This window comes from Macaca nemestrina, chromosome 6 (genome assembly GCF_043159975.1).
Source record: "Macaca nemestrina isolate mMacNem1 chromosome 6, mMacNem.hap1, whole genome shotgun sequence".
Taxonomy (NCBI): domain Eukaryota; kingdom Metazoa; phylum Chordata; class Mammalia; order Primates; family Cercopithecidae; genus Macaca; species Macaca nemestrina.
In genome coordinates, this window is record NC_092130.1 from 178623766 (window position 1) to 178643305 (window position 19540).

Sequence of the window (19540 nt, forward strand, 5' to 3'; positions counted from 1 at the left end):
TACTATTTGATTGCTTTTTTTTTTTTTTTTGAGACAGAGTCTCGCTCTGTCCCCCAGGCTGGAGTGCAGTGGCCGGATCTCAGCTCACTGCATATTGGATTGCTTTTTGATAAACACATAGCACCTTTATGTTAAGAAAAGTAGTTATTTTAAGATTAAATATTCCTCCTTGCAGGTACACATTTTTAAGCCCTAAAAATTTTAAATCGAATTTGCAAAATAAAAGTTACTTTTTAGTTATGCCCCATCTTGCTCCTGAAAGAATTTAAGGCAGCTTGTAAGTCGACATAAAATGCTATTTTGCATCATCAAAGGGAGGGGTTGAGAAAGACAGAGAAGGGGGCTGTGGAGAAAGCACAGCTTAGAATGAGGCTGAAGCACACACCTCACGTAACTCTGCTTTCTGCTTTCCAGTGGCTCATCTGAAATCCCAACACAAAGCAAAATGACCTGAAAACTTGTTCTACAATTCACAGGCCCAGGAGACGACGAGCAAAGGAACTCTCGAAGAAAGCAGTGCTGTTCTCCTTGTCGAGCACCGTCACAGGCTCCTCTTAGCACTTCCCATAAATAGGGTTCCGGTGATGGAGGAAAAACGTTCTCTGCTTCTCTAATGAGCCGTGGAGAAAGAGGACTTCTGCCAGTGAAGACATGGACTCTTCAGTGTGAGGCACTGCTCTCCCTCCAGCCACTTCCCAACATTTGGTGATGCCCCAGGGCACCTCTGCCTGTGTACATGGCCCCTGCATCTCTCCAAGCAGAGTGAGATGCTGTATCCTTAGCACCCATCTCTAGGCTTGGTGTCTACAGCCACACCGGGCTGACAAGGAGCTCAGCATCCCTCCTGTTGGCTCAATGATCTGGGTGACTTCTTTGCTAACAGAACTTGGAGCCAAAAGATGTAAGTCTAAGCGTCAGCCTTTTCTGATTAACCTCTTACTTCTTTTCTTTTTTTCTTTTCTTTTCTTTTTTCTTTTTTAGAATCTTAACCATGAGATAGTGCACACAGAGAATCTGGGCACATTTAAGGGTATGACACTGTAAGAAAATGCAGTGTCTATGGTCCATGCTGTAGCTGGAGCTTGGTGAACTCATGTTGACCTTTAGTGCTTGCTACTGCATGGACAATGCTATGCACCCTCCACTTCCACCCAGGAGCAACCAAGCTGAAGCACAGACAGTTTCCTCTTCCACCTATGAGCAGCCAAACTGAAGAACAGAAGGTTTCAAAGTCCCTGGAGTGCGGAAGTTGCTGCTGCCATCCCATTTCGCTTGGGTCTGCCTGCTGTGGTTATGGTAGCTGACCACATTGTTTGCAGAGCTAAATGGAACCTCTGAGTCAAGCAGCCCAGCCACATCTTAAGTGGAACATCACCTCTTTAGTGGTAGAGTTGATTGACTTTTCAAAGTCGCTGCTGGGACATCACTCATTTGGCCTTCACTTGGTCCACCAGACTTGTTCATCTTCGGCAAGATGCCACCCAGGCTGCATAATTACCTGTCAGTTCTACAATGCCTGAAGAGTGAAGTCTATAAATAAATATCCATCTCCCCTTTGCTCGTCCTCTTCGTATGTTTTAAGCAATGCATCAAAATTTGCTCTGGTTTCATTGACTCTCCCCAAATCCTGGCCTTCCCTCTAATGAGGTGCTTCTTTGCTGAGTCTGGAACCAAGGAATGAGCCCTCCCAGAGTAAAGAGGAAATGGTCCAGGAGAGAGGGAAGAGGGGTGCCACTCACAGGGTCTGACTGAGATGACAAGAGTGAGAACTTGGCCTGAGCATCTCTCTTGCTGCTGATGAAGTTGTGCTCCTGCTGTCCCTTCTGTCTCTCTTTGCACTGCTGCCCCTACCTGCTTGTCTCTCCCCTGCTTCTATTCAAGCCGAGCTCCTGGGTCAGGGTTAAGTTTGTGTTCTGTAAGAGTAGATTGAAACTTTTAAACTTTTGTGAACTATTAATTAAAATAAATTGTAAGCTGCGTGAGAAGTTAACTTTTATTTTGAAAAAAATTAAAAATAAAACCAAAACACCATGACTATCACGAACTTTTTGATTATGAAAATTATTTTAATCTCTAAACCATAGGAATATGTAGTCCTAGAATAAGAAATAATTCTTTCCAAGCATGGTTGGTTGTCAGCTTGCAACCCACACATACTACATTCTTTTTATAATTTGTATTTACCTTCAAACCTTAGAAAACGCTGTGGCTCACTGTGAAACCCCGTCTCTACTAAAAATACAAAAAATTAGCCGGGCGTGGTGGTGGGTGCCTGTAGTCCCAGCTACTCGGGGGGCTGAGGCAGGAGAATGGCGTGAACCTGGGAAGCGGAGCTTGCAGTGAGCCGAGATCGTGCCACTGCACTTCAGCCTGGACGACAGAGTGAGATTCTGTCTCAAAAAACAAACAAACAAAAAAAAAAAAAACAAAGAAAGAAAACTCTGTGGGTGAGTTGTGTTTGGAAGCCACCACTCTAATATTCCAAGGCACGCTTACTTGCGTTACTGACATATTTCTACCTCAGTTCTAAATGGAATAAAATCTAGTTATTATTTAGTCTCAAGAGAAGGATAATTTTAAAACATCCTCGAATATGCCTCAGTCCATTGGAAATGGATCAAAATTAAACAGGTAACAGAGTTGCTTCCAGAAGCATCTTTTCATTCGTCAACCTTTTACTCAAGTTTTGTTTGCCAACTTCCACATTAAACTAACCTTTATTCCTAAAGATTCTGCTTTGATCTCCTTGTGGCTGCCACCCTGAGAAAATCATGTAATATGAGGTATGTTCTTTGGCATTCATCTAATTCTTCTTTTGGCTTTTGATAATTTTGTGATGTTGAGTCGGCTGAGGAATCCATTGGCTTTGGATTCTCTAATTTACTCACGCCCCTGGCTTTGTGCAACACACAGCGTTTCAAATAAGCAGACTCTAATTTCTTTGTCTGAATTTATTTTGGCTGGGAATCCTGTGTCATTGCTTAGATCGTGCCAAGGGCCCTTTCACAGTATATCATTATTTAAGGATTGTAGCTTAAAACAAAACAAAAATAGAGGCACTGAAGCTTGTGCAGCAATACTTCTGCAAGAAAACACAGATCAAATAATCAGCTTGTCAGAACTTCACTCATTTTGTGTTTCAAATTGAGTTATGCAAATCATCATCTAGGAAGCACATAATTGAGTGATTGGCTGGATCAACTCGACTAGTCAAAAAGATCCATCTTGAGATAACAGGTATAAACAGTGCTGCTCCTGTTCTGCAGTGATTTAACAGCAAGAGGAGCGCAGATCCTCTTGGTATCCATCAAAACATGCACAGTTTTCAGGTTGATCACATTGCTGTTTACCTAGGCACACTTAATTTTTAGGACGGGGTATTAACCAGTGTTCAGAGTCATCAGTTGAATAAATTAATGACTTTTTCTCCTCATCAGCTTAGGATAGAGCTTTGTATGTGACAAAGAATGCCAATCATCAGCTCAACAATGGCACAGCCTCAAAATCACCTTTGAGTTTCTGAGCCTTTCCATCCATATATCTGGCTGGTCATGTAATCCTGCAGATGGTAATGGTGGGTGATGCTGGCTGTCTGACTCAGAGACAGATAGGATGGAAGAGGAAGGATGTGGCCCACGTCCAGGCTCATCTGAGGACCAGGGGGTGTCAACACCACAGTTACGATATTGAGGATCAGTAGAAATTTTGAGTTATACCAGGCAAGTGATAAGATGGTTGTTTTAGCAGTGGTCATATATTTAAATTAATTTTTTTCTCTCTTTAAGATAACCTCTTCAGTTGGGAGGCTTATTTTAACTCCAGGTCTATTTTAAGCCTCAGTAGTGATGATTTAGGATTCTTAAAATCCCCATCGCATCATAGCTTTACATACTTCCTTGACCACAAATATTCTTTTGCTCAGGGTAGATTTAATATGTAGAACCAACCCTTAACAATTAAAAAGTGAAGAAAATTTCAATTTAAATACCCAATAATTAAATACCAGTTATTTGAGGGCATAAAGTAAATTGTGTGTATAAATAATAAGACTAATTATTTTTAAGATTTTTAGAATATATTTTGAAAGATGATTCCAAAAGGAATTTTTTATAAGTCCTAAAATTTTTAAAGCAGTGGTTGAATTATTCAAAAGTATATATACACTAAAGCTAATACCTATTGAACACAACAGTATGTCAGGTGCTATGTCAAGTGTTACCCATGCATAATCTCATACTACTTCTACAGATTCTTTTAATCCCAGTTTATAGTTTCTTTGTGAGAACAACTCTCTTACAAACATAATAAATCTCTATGTGCATCAAAGGACATTCAACAGAGTAAAAGACAACCAACCCATGGAATAGGATAAATCATTTGCAACTTATATAACTGATAAGATATTAATATCTAGAATGTATGAATAATTCCTCCAAAAAGAAACAAACAACCTGGTTTTAAAAAATAGTCAAGGAACTTGAATAGACATGTCTCCAAAGAAGATACACAAATGGCCAACAAGAACATTTGTAGATGCTCTATGTTACCAACTGTCACCAACATCACCAAGATCACCAAGCATCACCAATATGTCCAACATCACCAACCATTACCAACATCATGAGGATCACAAAGATCATCAAGATTATCAAGCATCATCAATATGGTCAACATCACCAACCATCACCAACAACACTAACATCACCCAGCATCACCAACATCACCAAGATCACCAAGACCACCAAGCATCACTAATATGCTCAACATTACCAACCATCACCAACATCACCAAGACCACCAAGCATCACTAATATGCTCAATATCACCAACCATCACCAACATCAGCAAACATCATCAATATGCTCAACATCACCAACCATCGCCAACATCACCAAGATCACCAGAACCACCAAGCATCACTAATGTGCTCAATATCACCAACCATCACCAACATCACCAAGCATCACCAATATGCCCAAAATCACCAACCATCAGGAAAATGCAAATCTAAATCACAATGAGATAACACTTCATGTCTTCATTCGACTGAGATTGGTGGAAGACCTTTAAATGTCCCCAAGATATTTTGACTAGTCAAAAGCATGATCCTTGCCCTGAGATAACTGAATCTATTCAGAAAATTTAACAAAGGACATGATGGCCATGTCTTTGATGAGAAGAAGTTATACCTTCCAATTCTAAAAGCTCTCTAATTTCTAGACTCCCTATTCCTGACTTTATTTTCTGAGCTCAAATATTTTCTGTAGAATCTTGTTAACAATAATTAGCATATGCTGCTAAAAGACCATCATTCAATCTCTTCCCATACAACAGCACATCTAGTAGGTGTATCATGTGCCACCCAAGTTATCACAGGTGAAGGACTTATCTAATAGTTTACTACTTCATGAGATGTGGTAAAATTCATAAGATGAATTAACAGCCTCACAGGCTTGAATACCAATTTCCTCATTGGCTGATACCTGTCCCCTAAGGCATGCTACATATTTTAGATTGTCTGTTATGCTAGTACCCCACTTCTGGCACTGATTCTGATATCATTCACAGTAAGCAAAGTTGTTTTGTGATAACAAACCATAATAAATGTCAGTAATTTGAAACCACAGATGGCAACTTTTCTTTCTGGAGGCTCTTGAAATGAACCCACTTCCAAGTTCATTTGGGTTGTCAGTTGCATTTAGGATCTTGTAGTTGCCGGCGTGAAGTCCCCATTTTCTTGCAGTCTACCAGACAAGGGGCAGCCATGGCTTCTAAAGGGCACCCACATTCTCCTTCATGTCCTCCCCATGACCTCTTTGGCAATGGCGAGAGGCAGGATTCTCCTCCCATGCTTTGCATCTCTCCAGCCTTCTCTTCTGTTGTTTCTTTTCTCCCTCCAGCCAGGGAAAGTTACCTGTTTCTAAGGGATCCAGGGATGAGATTGGTGAGATTGGGCCCACCAGGATAAAGCCTATCTTAAGGCCTGTAAATGTAATTACCTCTGCAAACTCCCTTTGGCCATTTAGTTCCACACATGCCCAGGTTCCTGAGAATGACTGCCTGGACGGATATCCTGAGGGCTCTCATTTGGCCCTACCACATCATCATAGACTGAAAGAAGAAAGAGCAAAAGATACATAAAACAAAAACGACCTTCAGATCAGACATGTTTGCTCATACCCACTTGGCCTCTGCAGTGATGGACACGTCCTCCAACCTCTCCTTGGACTTGTCCCACTGGGCAGACTCAGCCTCCTGCCTTGAGCACAGGTTGTCCTCCTCAAAGGAACTTCACGCTTGAGTGGAAAGAGGTGAGTTCCAGATCTTCTTGCCCTGGCAAGATAGGAATTCCCTTCCTGACTTGGGAAATGGAGTCATATATTTTCGTTGGCACCAGAACCCCTTGGTCAAATCATATCTTACCTGGAAACTCAATCTGTGCGTACACAGAGGGCTCGCTCTGGGCGAGGCCAGGATGGGCTCTGGGACCCTCCCCCATGGCATGGCCTCTTGCTGGGAGACCTTAGAGGGAAAGCCTTGAAGCCCTTCCTCACTCTGCATCGTGCAACTCTGGGAACACGTCATTTTAAATCTCCTGATTATTAGGAGTCCTTGAGTGACAGTCTCATGCTCTGTGCATTTTGAAGGATCCTTCAGCTTTCCCCAAGGACATGGCTTGACACTGAATCAAGAGCTCCACCAGGGTCTCCTCTAGATGAGATTTTTGTCCCTTTTTGAATCAGCCACTGGGTTTTTCTTCCAGCTCCAGGAGCGGCAATTACCCTGTGCACAGAGTGCTGCCGTCCTGATAGATATCTCTGCCTACAAGGTTTGATCGGGTTCATTTGTACAGCTCACAGAACTGTCCTGATTTGCCCTGGCTTTTAGTGACCTACTTGCAGGCAAACACCTGCCACGACCTGCCCACAGCCTCCGAGCTCCAGAGCAGCCTTTGAGTCTACTGAGCATTGACTCGTTTATGTCGTGCCATAAAGAGGCTCTTTGAAATCGTCTGGAAGCACTCTTATTTTTTTTCCACTTCTAAAATAATACGTATTTATTTTTAAACCATATAAGTTTCAGATTACAAAAGTGGCAGGTCAAAGGGAAAATGAGAGTGATGCATTCCACATCCTATAAGATTGTGGGTAACATCTTTTCTAAAGGTTCGTTCTGATACTCTGGAGGGGACACAGCATATGTCATTCAAGAGGAATGGTCCCTTCAGAACATTTTGAATCTTTAATCTCAAAAGCAAAGAACCTTGGCCAAATAACAGGGACATTTTCGTCAGTTAGTAGAGGAGACATGTCACCTAAAGTGACAGCATTGGCTGAGTAACCAGACCCAATGTTGACTCTGTAAATACGGGTTGCAGAGTATTAGGCAAAGAGGTGAGTCCTTGGGGTGCTTTTGTTTGCAACAAGCCAGATCTCACCTCTGGCTGGTCCGTAACATGACACAGATCATGCCCAGCATTGGACAAAGTTGGACTGCCTGGAAGTCCCCTGGAGCATGTCCACCCAGCGCTCAGGCCCCTGCAGCTTGGTGGATTTCCCCAGCCAGGACAGGCGATGCTCCTTACACTCTGGGCTAGTGCCCTACGGCCACTCCTACCCTCCCTGCTCTGGGCCGTCTCCTCTGACTAAGGGGGCAACATTTCAGACAGAAAGAAACGTGGGTCTTCTCCTTGCCCCTGTTCCCACAGGTCACCAGGCACAGGACGCTCAAGTGGGTTTCGAGTTAATATCTGGTCAGATCATGCCCACCTGGGTTTGATGACTGTAGACTTCATTTATATTTGGAAAGAAATTAGAGACAGTGTGTTCAAGCAGCCTTATGTGAAGATGAACTATAGAAACATGCCTGTTCTTGGAAACATTTATGAGTTCACCAGCAATCTCCATATATCTCACACCTTAACTGAAATGTGAGTGGTACTGGGGGAACCCAAAGCATAGAATGTGGTTTCGTTTCCATTTTGATTAACATTCTTACTTAACCAATACCCGTTTTCTCTGGCTTGGGTCTTGTCAAATTTTGTCACTCTTTGGGCTGGTCAGAAGATATTAAAATAGGTTCATGTCATTGTGCCTTCTGCATTTATTGAGCACAGGGTATTGGTGAGTTTCACTGTGTCCACCCATGGTCTTGGGTACTTGATAATGGGATGAAAACTAGGATTTCACTGTGGAGAAGACCTCACAGATGGCTTCGAGCATGCGATGAAATCAAGATCGATTTTTATTATGAATGATGTTAAAATAATGTATGGTCAATGGCAGTTACTTTCAAACTTTGCAAAAACACCTTTGACATGGTAATTACTGTCCCCGAAGGCTAGGCTTGTAGATCACTGTCATGGAGTGTGGTGTTCAAGGGCTTAGTGACTGCAGCAAGGGGACCAAGAATTTCTCTCCTTTAGATAAATAGCTTTGAACGGGTCCACATAGCCACCAAGTTATCATGTTGGGAATTCCTGGATACTAAGGCTTCCGTCTAGTTTCCAAGAGTTATGCTTTAATTACAGATGTGGTATGACTATAAATTATGAGGTGGAGGCTGTAGAACGGAGAGACATAGAGTAGAAAACCCATCCCTAAATATTTTTGCTCACTTGCAAACCCATTATTATTAAGGATTCCTTTGCCATTATGTAACTTAGTTTCCTACCATTTCAATGTAAAACTGCATGATGAATGTATAATAATCACCATATTCTAAAATGTCTTGAAAAAAATAAAGGCACCTGTGCATGCAGTTAATCCTAGAAGGCCGGTTTGCAAGTGTGGACCTCGGCTGATGTCTCGAAACATGGATTTCTGATGGGCTTTGTCACGCTGACTGATAAGAGTGGCTCGCTGTGCCCAAACTGCTTGTACAAGCCACGTGTTCACGCTGTGACCTTTCCACAGTCTGGAATTTTGGTACGTGCTTGGTAGAGGATACCTATGTGGGCAGCCCCCAGTGAAAATCCTGGGCGTGAAGTGCCTGATGAGCATCCCTGGTTGACAACATTTTACACATGCTGGCACGACTCATTGCTGGAGGGGGGAAGCGTGTCCTAGGTGACTCCATTGGGAAGGAACCCTGGGAAGCTCACACCTGTTTTCCCCTGGACTTCATTCCATGTATCTTTCCCCTTTGCTGCTTTTGTTTTGTGTCTTTCCTGTAAGAAACTGGAACCGTGAGTTAGACTCTACGCTGAGTCCTGGGTATCCTCCTGGTGAATCGTTGCCCCTGGCAGCGGTCTTGGGACCCGTGGCATCTTTTGAATGTGTGGCTTCAGGCACACCCTCCTCACCTCTGCTACCACCTTACCAGGCTCCCCATGAGCGTTTTCTCAGGAAGCTTCAAGCTGTACACATGATGTTCTGGGCACCATGTGGGCAGTAACAAGAACTCAGAAAATGCAGCATGAGGGAGGCCAGGATTCGAGTCAGAAATGCAAAAGCTGCAGGGTCACGGGAAGTGGTCAGGGCACGATGCTGGAGCACTGAGTGGACACCCACTCTCACAGACATGCTGCCAGGTGGCAATGTGGTCCCCTGTGTTTCAAGGAGGATTTTGCATCGCCTTCTTTGTGTTATAACATCCCATGAAGGGAATGTGTGGGGAAGCCATTGCTCTGGTTGCAAGCTTTGTTGGTGCTGAGCAGGCTTTATCCCTGGTAGACTGGAGTTGCGCTTCCCAAACTTCAACATGCAGAAGAACTTTCTGGGAAGCTCGTGACCATGCCGGTTCAGATTACTCTGCAGGTCTGGGGCAGGCCTGGGACTGTGCATTTCGGAGAAGTTCCTGGGGATGCCGTGCTGCCAGTAGGGAGAGACTAGAGGGCACGCGTGTCCAGGGCTTTGCAGGATGAAGTACTTCCGTTTACACCACTTTTTCTGTCTTGCAGACTTGGATTGTTCCTGAGTTTTTACTGTGGCCGTGGAGTCTGTACAGGATTTTGAGCAGCACCGGGAAGAATGAGTAAAGTTTTCTTCTATCACTTATCATGAACGGAGGAAGAAATCCACCCAAGTCAGCCCAGAAAGGCATCACAGCTTTGCTCAGTCTGCTCAGTTTGCATGCGCCTGGGAGCCGGAGAGCTGATCATGACTGTTGATTAGCAGGGCATCTTAGGACCACCACACTCTAGTCCCCTGAAGGGTAGAGACCACATTCTATGCCTGATTGCATCCATCCAGAGTTCCAGCGGCTTATGGGCTTTCGATACATACTGTTGAATGATGAAGCTACCTTCACATCCCATTCACCTATTTACCGTTTTGATGATAATTTCTAGAAACTGCGGCTCTGGAGGAGGGATTCAGCCTCTCCCGGTGGATTTCGCTCCGACCGCCTGGTGCTGTCTGGGAAGCACTGTCTCTGTGGCCACCAGCTTTCGGGGCTGGGTCAGTGTCTTCTCCCCAGTCATTCTTGGCCGTTTACCTCTGGAAGTCTGAGCGTGTCCCTTCTCTACTTGATCCAGACCCTGGGAAATATTCCTGGCAAAAGGGGCAGCCTGCTTGCCAGCCGCGATGGGAAGGACTCCAGGATTTCAGGAACAATTCTTTGCCCGTACGATTCACTCTGCTCAGGGACAGATGTCGCCTTGGAAGGGAAACGGCTTTTTGTGTTTTCAGGCTCACCTGGTGAAATCTGAAAAGTGAAACTGCTGGGGCAGGTTAATCTTCAGGGAGATTTACTGGGTGTCTTTTCCTGGGGTATTTCTGGTGTTGCATAATCTACACTAATGAGCTAATTCTGAAAAACTTCAGAAGGACAAGACCGTTATTGGTTGTGCTCGTGAAGCTGTAGAACTCTCCTTGGAAAGAAAAGCAGTTCGTTTTCTCCAGAGTCACCAAGCTTTCTGCCTTTCTTTACCAATTAAGCAACTAAAAAGCTATAAACCTTGCTGATTCTTCAGGGAAATAGCAACACGCAGAAAACACCGCACCCGGTGGCTTAGCGTATGTGTTGTTTACTTTGTTCTTGTTCATTCTATTTTTAGTTTTATTATAGGCTTTTTGAATCACACTTACATATTTGTTAATTTAAGTCATCTGAACACTGGGATTACTCAATATGCCTTAAGCCTAATAGTAATTACTGTAAATTCTCGAAAATAATAAAATTGCCTGTCTTTAAAAGTATCTGCGGCTGAGAATTTTTATGAAGTAGCTCATATCTTTTTCCATTTAGTTTGCAGTCATGAAGTTTCGTATAAATAATGGAAACATGGACGCGTGCTGATGGGAACCATCAGTGTAGGCCATAAAGATGACCTGTGGGGGAGGGGAAGGTATCAACGTTTGCAAAGAACCCTTACAAACCCAGGTTTCCACACATATTTAAAACATAGGCCATAAAGATGACCTGTGGGGGAGGGGAAGGTATCGACGTTTGCAAAGAACCCTTACAAACGCAGGTTTCCACTCATATTTAAAACACAACCACGTGCCCACGTGCAGGATGCCCCCGGGGAATTCGAGCTGCGTCCCTGCTGCACCCTGGTGTGGCCCTGCCTCAGCCCAGGGCGTGCTCACTCAACAGGAAAGGGAGTGTCCACCCAAGTGCAGTCCCAGAGGGTGGCAGGCAGCCCCTACATCTCCACCCTGGGCCTGTGGGACCACGCGGGGCTCTCAGACGTCTTCCCACTGACTATAGGCTGAAGACAGGAGGGAGGTGCACAGAGGTGAGGATGAGGTGCCCTTGGAGGGGCCCCTCTCCAGCCCGAGTGTCCACTGTAAGTGGAGTCCTAGAGGGCAGTGGGCAGCCAGTAGTCATTAAAGACTCTGACATGACATGTCACAAGCCCTGCCTGGAACTCTGTTCCCACAAATGGAAGGACCACCCCCCTGGTGAGAGGGACTGTCCCCTCTGGGCCTCCAAAGGGCTTCCCTGGGCCAGCTCAGGACCGCTGGGTGGGCAAGATGAAGCTAACAAAACCAGCCCTGGCGTTCTTAAGTGAGTGAGCACAGATGTGGAGGACCTGAGTGGCAGCACCTCAGGTGGGGGCTGTATTTCTAAATCGGAGCTTTTAGCTTTAAATCTCACTTGACTGTAGTGTGACCATGTGGATCACATAAGACAGGAACCCCAGTGTTCCTTTTCTTCTCAATTTTCAGAAAAATACTTATTCAAAAAGGACAAAGGCAATTCCATTTAAAGTATGTGAATTTCCATTTCTTATGTATTTTATTGCCAGATAAGCCATGCTTTTTTTTTTTTCAAATGCTAGGATACTATTGACAGTGCAAGTATTTGATGACGTTCTTTAGGTCTCCAGAAATGAATCTGAAGCTGCGCTGGTTTGGGAGCTGTGAGAGCAGCTCTGGCATTTGTTCTACCCCTGTTCAGGGAGTATTTCCGGGGAACCTCTAAGTGCATCTGCAGAGAAGTCTTGAAAGCAGGGCGCTGCCGGTCCAGAAACTCTAAAGTAGGTGGGGGCTTGGGCAGGGATTGGGGCAGGCCTGGGGCTTTGTGCTGCAGGTGCTGGAGGCCAGGTGAGGTGCAGAGCAGGCCAGGGTGCAGTGGAAGGGGAGGCTGGAGAGGCCCCTCCAAGGCCACCTCATTCTCACCTCTGCACCCTGGTGTGGCCCTGCCTCAGCCCAGGGCGTGCTCACTCAACAGGAAAGGGAGTGTCCACCCAAGTGCTGTCCCAGAGGGTGGCAGGCAGCCTCTGCATCTCCACCCTGGGCCTGTGGGACCATGCGGGGTTCTCAGATGGCTTCCCACTGGCTGTAGGCTGAAGATAGGAGGGAGGTGCACAGAGGTGAGGATGAGGTGCCCTTGGAGGGCACCTGTCTTTGTCCTGCAACCAGTGGGAAGCTACTGGAGCCCCGCGTGGTCCCGCAGGCCCGGGGTGGAGATGCAGGGGCTGGTCGGTGCCACTCCTGGTACTGCAGGCGAGGGCAGCCTAGGCCTCTGCTGGAAACTCAAGTACTCGTTGATTTAAATGACGCCTTGAAGAGCTCCGGCTGTCCTGGAAGGATGAAGCAGCATAGGCATGACTTGGAAGGATGTGTGGTGGAAGCCGGGGTGTTTCACTCCCAAGAAACCCTTCCTGGGCCTTCTGGAAATTTCAGGAAAGGCCGCTCATCCCAGGAGGCTGAAAAGGTATGGCTGTGGTTGGGTGGGCCTAACGCAGGGCAGCGGCCAGGCTGGCACTCAGGTGAGTGTATGTGTGTGTGTGAGTGCAAGAGTCTGTGTGTGAGTGTGTGAGAGTGTGTGTGTATGTGAGTGTGAGTGCAAGAGAGTGTGTGTGTGTCTGTGACAGTGAGTGAGAGTGTGTCTGCGAGTGTATATCTGCAAGAGTGTGTATGTATGTGTGTAACAGTGTGTGTCTGTGAGTGCGTGTGTGTGTGTCTGTGAAAGTGTGTGAGCATGAGTGTGTCTGTTAGAGTGTGTCGTTAAGTGCGTCTGTGAGAGCATGTGTGTGAGAGCACGTTTAGGTATGTGTGTATGGACCTGTGAGTGTGTCTGTGACAGTGTGTGTGAGAGTGTGTATATGAGTGAGCATGAGTATGTGAGTGTGTCTGTGAGAGCGTGTATATGTGTGTGAGTGTATGTGTGTGTGTATCTGTGCCTGTGAAAGTGTGCGTTTATATGAGTGACCATGAGTGTGTGAGTGTGTCTGTGAGAGTGTGTGTGAGCATGTAAGAGTATATGTATGTATTTGAGTGTGTGTCTGAGTGTGCAAGTGTGTGTGTGTCTGTGTGTAAGTGTGTGTGTGAGTTTGTGTATTCTTATGTGAGTTTATCTTCTGGAAGAATTTTAGGTGAAACTGAGGAGAACCTCAGTCATCTGCTGTTGTCATGATGGCAGAAATCCAGGTCTCAGATCTGGGTGGAAGCTCTGGGTCTGAATAGTACCCATCTCATCACAGTTGTCTCCCGAGATCCACATTCCCGGGAAGGAGAGTACTTGCCAGGGAAGCCAGCAGCACTCTGGGCGAATGTGTGCCCCTCAAGAGTGGCCGCAGGCTGTGGCAGGGTCCAGAGGAGAGGCAGGGCCCAGACCCGGTCAGGGTCCCTGCAGGATGAGAGTGGGCAGGGCCTCTGGGAGCCTGGGGTACCCAGGGACAGGGAGGTGAAGGAGGAGTAACAGCAGGTGCGAGGCACCAATGGCCAATGTGGAAATAATGAGTGGGAGCTCCAGCTGCGTCTGCTGAGACCTGTCGCTCACTTCTCTCTGCGTTTTCACCCTTCCCCTCCTCCCCGGCGCCCCAGCCCTCTGTTGATGCCATTAACAGTGGGCATTCTGTGTGGCACGGCAAGACCATGCTCTAAAACATGTGCCTGGGTCCTGGTGAGCCTGCGCTCTCCCTGTGTTTTGGGCGCGGACTTCGGAGCAAATCAGTAGTGAGATGTGGAAGGCCAAGCAGCTGCAGTGCACTCACTGCCGCAGCCTAACGGTGCCACACGCACCTGTAAGAGGACTCACAACAGTCAGTTGACTCGTCACTGGGAAAAACAACAGGGTTAACTACGCATTTCCTGACAGCAGCGGGCAATCCAGTCTTTGGGGTACTAGACTCATTAATGCCCCCAAACAGCTTCAACGTTAAGATAAAATGCAATCTAAGTTTTAATAAGAAAGCTGGAACGTGGTTCATTGTTGATTCATAGCAGCCTCACGGGACCCACGACCCCCCGGGGCATGCAGCTCAGCAGCCCATGCAGGTGAGGCCTGGAAGGGGGCCTCTGGTAGCGGACGCGGAGGGTCACAGCCGCTCTCCTGTTCCCACCAACTCCTGCGGGATTACTTTTCTTTGCTCTGGTGGGTACGTTTTTGGGCCTGGCAGACGACTACCTGTTTTAGAGTTTGGCCAAGATTTCAAGTGCTTCTGAAATTGTACATTGACAGATCTATTAAAATGTGAAGGGTTGAGAAAAAGAAAATATTATATTTTCTCTCACTTAGAGCTCAGAAATCAAACATATACTGAGAGGAAAGACAAGTCACAAGAATTCCCAAATCTTCTGTGAATTAAAGGAAAAGGAAAGAATTATTTTCCTCACTGAAGGATCTGAATCTTAGATATGTAATGTGTATTTTATATTTGCTCTTTGGATACAATCTCTATAGCATGAACCTTTGTAAATCCTTCCTACTGACCAGTGGTGAAGACAGTGTCCATTTCTAGAGTACGTTGACAAGTGTCTGCGATTGCTGTCACTCTGATACATGAGAAATGCATGGGAGGGAGTTTTAAATGACACTGAATGAACTTGAGCATACCTGGTCTTTTGCCTATTTTCCTATAAGTTTCTGGTCTTTTTGTTCTCCATTCTTGAAAACGCTTTCTTCCATTCAGAATATTACCCGTTTTGCTGAAATATACATACAAACGATTTCTTCTCTCAGTTTACTATTTATCTTTCAAATTTCATTATGGTGATTTTATTTTTACCATAAACATTTAAAAAATTGTAATTGCATTTTTAAATATTTCATTGCTTTTGAATTTTCAATCATAAAAGTTTATCTCCACTCCTGTGTTAGGGTGGAATCAATCCACATGTTTCTGGCAAATTAAGATCTCTCATAAATGTGCAGTCCTTTCTATTTTTATGTTTTTAGAGACAGTGTCTCACTCTATTGCCCAGGCTGTAATGTGGTGGCATGATCGGGGCTCACTGCATCCTCAACTCCTGGGCTCAAGCGATCCTCCCACCTCAGCCTCCCGAGTAGCTGGGACTATAGTTGCACACCACCGGGTCCGGCTAATTTGCAGTTCTCTCTGGCATACAGTGTGAGATGTGAATCAAATTTTGTCTTCATGCAGATGGTAAATCAAATGTTATTTATGAACAATCCATTGCTTAAGGTAGCAATTTGAGAAGCGAACTCTACCGATCACTCAATGCGTATTTTACTTTGGTCCTGGGCTTTCTATTCTCACCTCATGTCTGGTCTGTATGGCGGGTCTGACACCGTGGGATGCAGAGATACGAATCTGCCTGCCTGTCGCCTCCTCTCATGGAAATTGTGCATAACTCGCCTTTGATGATTTATAAAGTTAAAGCCTTTTTAACTTGCGTAACTATTATTAAAGGTAAAATGTTGTCAAAATTACAGGGATCCTTTGGTTAATAATGGGAAGAAAATCATAAAATCATGAAGCTTTTGGAATAAATTATTTCCTCAGACTTTGAGATAGACATTTTAGCCACTATACATTGGCTCATCCAATATTGTGGAATTCTCTATTTCTTGCTTATTAGACAAATGTTGAATTTCCTTTTTATGTCTGAATTATTACTTTTTCTTCCCTCTATTCAAGGCATTCCCTCTAGTAACTCTTATTCATTGTTGACACTGCAAGGTATTTCCGATTGGGAAATGGTTGTAAAAAGAAAGACAATGTATTAGAAAGGAACAGCTGTTGAAATACTACTTTAAGCAGAAGTCACAGACTATAGTTTTATCTTCTTCTGTTAATAAAATGAGAGGCTTTCCCTCGACAGAGCAGTACTAAGTTGAAGAGGGTCACGCCCTTCCAGTCGAGGGTGAAACAGTTTGAGTGATGCAGCGTGCAGGCTCACGGGGGCGCACTCCCTCCCCCCAGAGCAGAGCTGGAGGCTCCCGGATGCAGCGCAGCCTTGATCGCCTCCTCCTGAGAGTGGGTGGCTCCAGGGCGGGCAGGGGAGGTGCGTCCATCACTCATGGTGAGATTTTGGCCTAGTGTGGTTTCTAGGCAAATAAATATCTTTTTCCAGTCCCTGAAAGACATAACCCATGCCTCCAAATGACTTAAAACAATTCTGGTTTCATTGAAAAGAAAATATGTTTAACATTATGTGATTTTCAGCTTTTTAGAGACGTTTATGTCAGTGAGAGGGAGAACACAAATACTGATTTAAGGAGATGTTGAAGAGCATTTCCGCAGTTGTTCTTTTCCTCTGAGATAATATTTGAATTCTAAAAACTATCAACTTTAGTGTGCAATTTTTTGTGACTTCTTTTAATACTATTGGCAACACATTCATTGTTTTTTAAAGAATAAAGGAAAATATCATAGTCTGAGTTAAAAATGATAGTCTTTCGTGGTGTATATTTGTGTGATTACATTTTATTTCACTTGTTCCTTAAATCCCTTGTCTTATGCCAAAAACAGATAAATTTAGTTTTGGGAAAAAAAGAGAATTAACCCCCCACAGACATCAATCTGAAAGCAGAATTTCCTTTTATTAAAGCAAAAAGTTCCCAAGCATGAGGCTGTATGTTGAGCGAACACCTCTGGCTGCTCTCTCTAATTTCTCACTTCTCAAGACTTCCTGAACACGATGGGGGACAAAAAGACCAAAACCGAACTTGGGAGGAAATTAAATGTAATAATTTTTTTTTTTCTCGAAAGAAAACATACCGAGCATATATCTGTATACGGTGCTGGTAACAATCTTATAAACCTCAAAAGACAACCATTTTTCTTTCTTTTGTTTGTGCAGAGGGATTTTAAAACCTTACAATGCTGGCTGGGTGGCTCATGTCTGTAATCCCAGCACTTTGGGAGGTCAAGGCAGGTGGATCACCTGAGGTCAGGAGTTCAAGACCAGCCTGGCCCACATGGTGAAACCCCATCTCTACTAAAACTACAAAAATTAGCCAGGCATAGTGGCGGGTGCCTGTAGTCCCAGCTACTCCGGAGGCTGAGGCAGGAGAATCGATGGAACCCAGGAGGTAGAGGTTGCAGTGAGCTGAGCAAGATCATGCCCCGCTCCAGCCTTAGCAACAGAGCAAGACTCAAAACAAAAACAAAAACAAACAAACAAAAAAAACACACCCAAAAACCAAAAGAATAAAAAACAAAACAAAAAACCCAACTTTACAACGCTGATAAACTTAAAAACTATGAAACAAAGCTCTCTTGTCCTCCTGGGGCGTGCCCGCCCTGTCACAGCCCAGCCTTCTTCTGCTCCTCTTTGTTCTGAGGGAACTTCCCATCCTTGTCCTTTTGTGGCCATCTCAGCATTTTCCCAGGTGTGCGGCTGTCCCTAAGTGAAGCCCGGTTTAGCACACGGGATGTGACGCTGAATGATGGGAGAGTTCCTCAGATAAAAGTGATCTTCTTTTACTCATCTTTTCCTTCCTCCCTCTCTATCTCAAATTAGAGTGAGATCAAATACAGTGAAAACTTTACTAGAGACTTTGGATTTTAAATCTCTGTAAACCCAGTGAAACACACTATTTCTGGGGTGTGCACAATGTGGGCAGTTAGTTACAAATGCCTTTTTATCTTAGTGAAAGGTGTTTGGGCAATCCACATGCACACAGAGGAGCATTTCTGGTGATTTGATCAAATCAAAGTGAGCTCGTTAGTACTTGTGTCAAGCTTAGAACTTCTTAACTCACAGACATATTAAGAAATTTCCTAGGTTCACAGTGATTTTTGGTAAACATGAATTTAAGCACCAAAAGAGGCTGAAAAGTATTTTGCAAAGTTGTGTTTCCTTTGAGCTTCTGACTCAAAAGTTACATCAAAGATGTTCCTGCCTACCCTTAATATTTAAGTAATGGAACACAAGCTTAGGGGTCCCAAGGCTCAGGTGGATGCCCACAGGGGGAGGCAGGTAGCACAGCACCTGGCATTTAGTGGCTCAGCCCTGGAATGCTAGAGTCTTGGGTTTTCTTTACAATTGGGATGGGATTGGCCACACCTATCAACAATTTCTGTTCACTAGCCAATTATAAGAAGTTTATGCATGCCTAGACAATTAAAAAAAATGAAACATTTGGGGGGTCTGACTTTGTTAGCGTGGTCAAATGATTTGTTTTTAATGTAAATATTTTGCTACATTAAAGTTATCCAGTCAAAGATTCTGTTGTTCTTTTGTTCTACACATTTTTGGATGATACTTTGGCAGATGCATGCCAGACAAGCTGTGTAAGACAACTTGAAGTGATGTGGTCCTTTTCAGGAATTTGTGCCGTTTGACTTGCCGAGGTTTGCAGGGTGAGATGTGGTTATAGGCAGAGATGAGCGGCCCAGGGGAAGCCTGTGCTTTGCATGATGGCATGGCCAGATAATCAGATCCATTCTTTTCTGAGAAGGGGAGAGAGAGGGAGGGACAGAAAGAGAGGAGGGGAGGAAGGAGGACCGGGAGGGAGGCAGCAGAAAGGTGTGAGGAAGGCCTCCTAGGACCTGGGTCATCATTGCCCAGCTGCTGGGCTTCATTACACTGAAGATTGTACAATTACATTGATTTATTGTTAGAAAAAATGTTTAGACTTCTGGGCTCCCCTGGTTTAGGAAGTGTGTGGGGGTGTTGAAGCGGGTGGCTATGCAAGTTCTCCCAAGGATGCAAACATGCCCGAATTTAGGGTTCAGGGTCAGGAACTGTGTAGCAATGAGGGTGGGAGAACCTTTACAGAGGGTGAACTGCAGAGAGTTCTGCTGGGTCGCTGAGTAACCCTTCCATGAAGAGAAGGAGAAAGAAGTCAGAACCTGCAGCAGGACCAAGTCCTGGTGTGAGCTGGGAGGTGTGCAATTCTGCATGAAAAGTGCCACCTGCCCCGGTGTTGGGGACAGCCATTACTCTCCACAGTG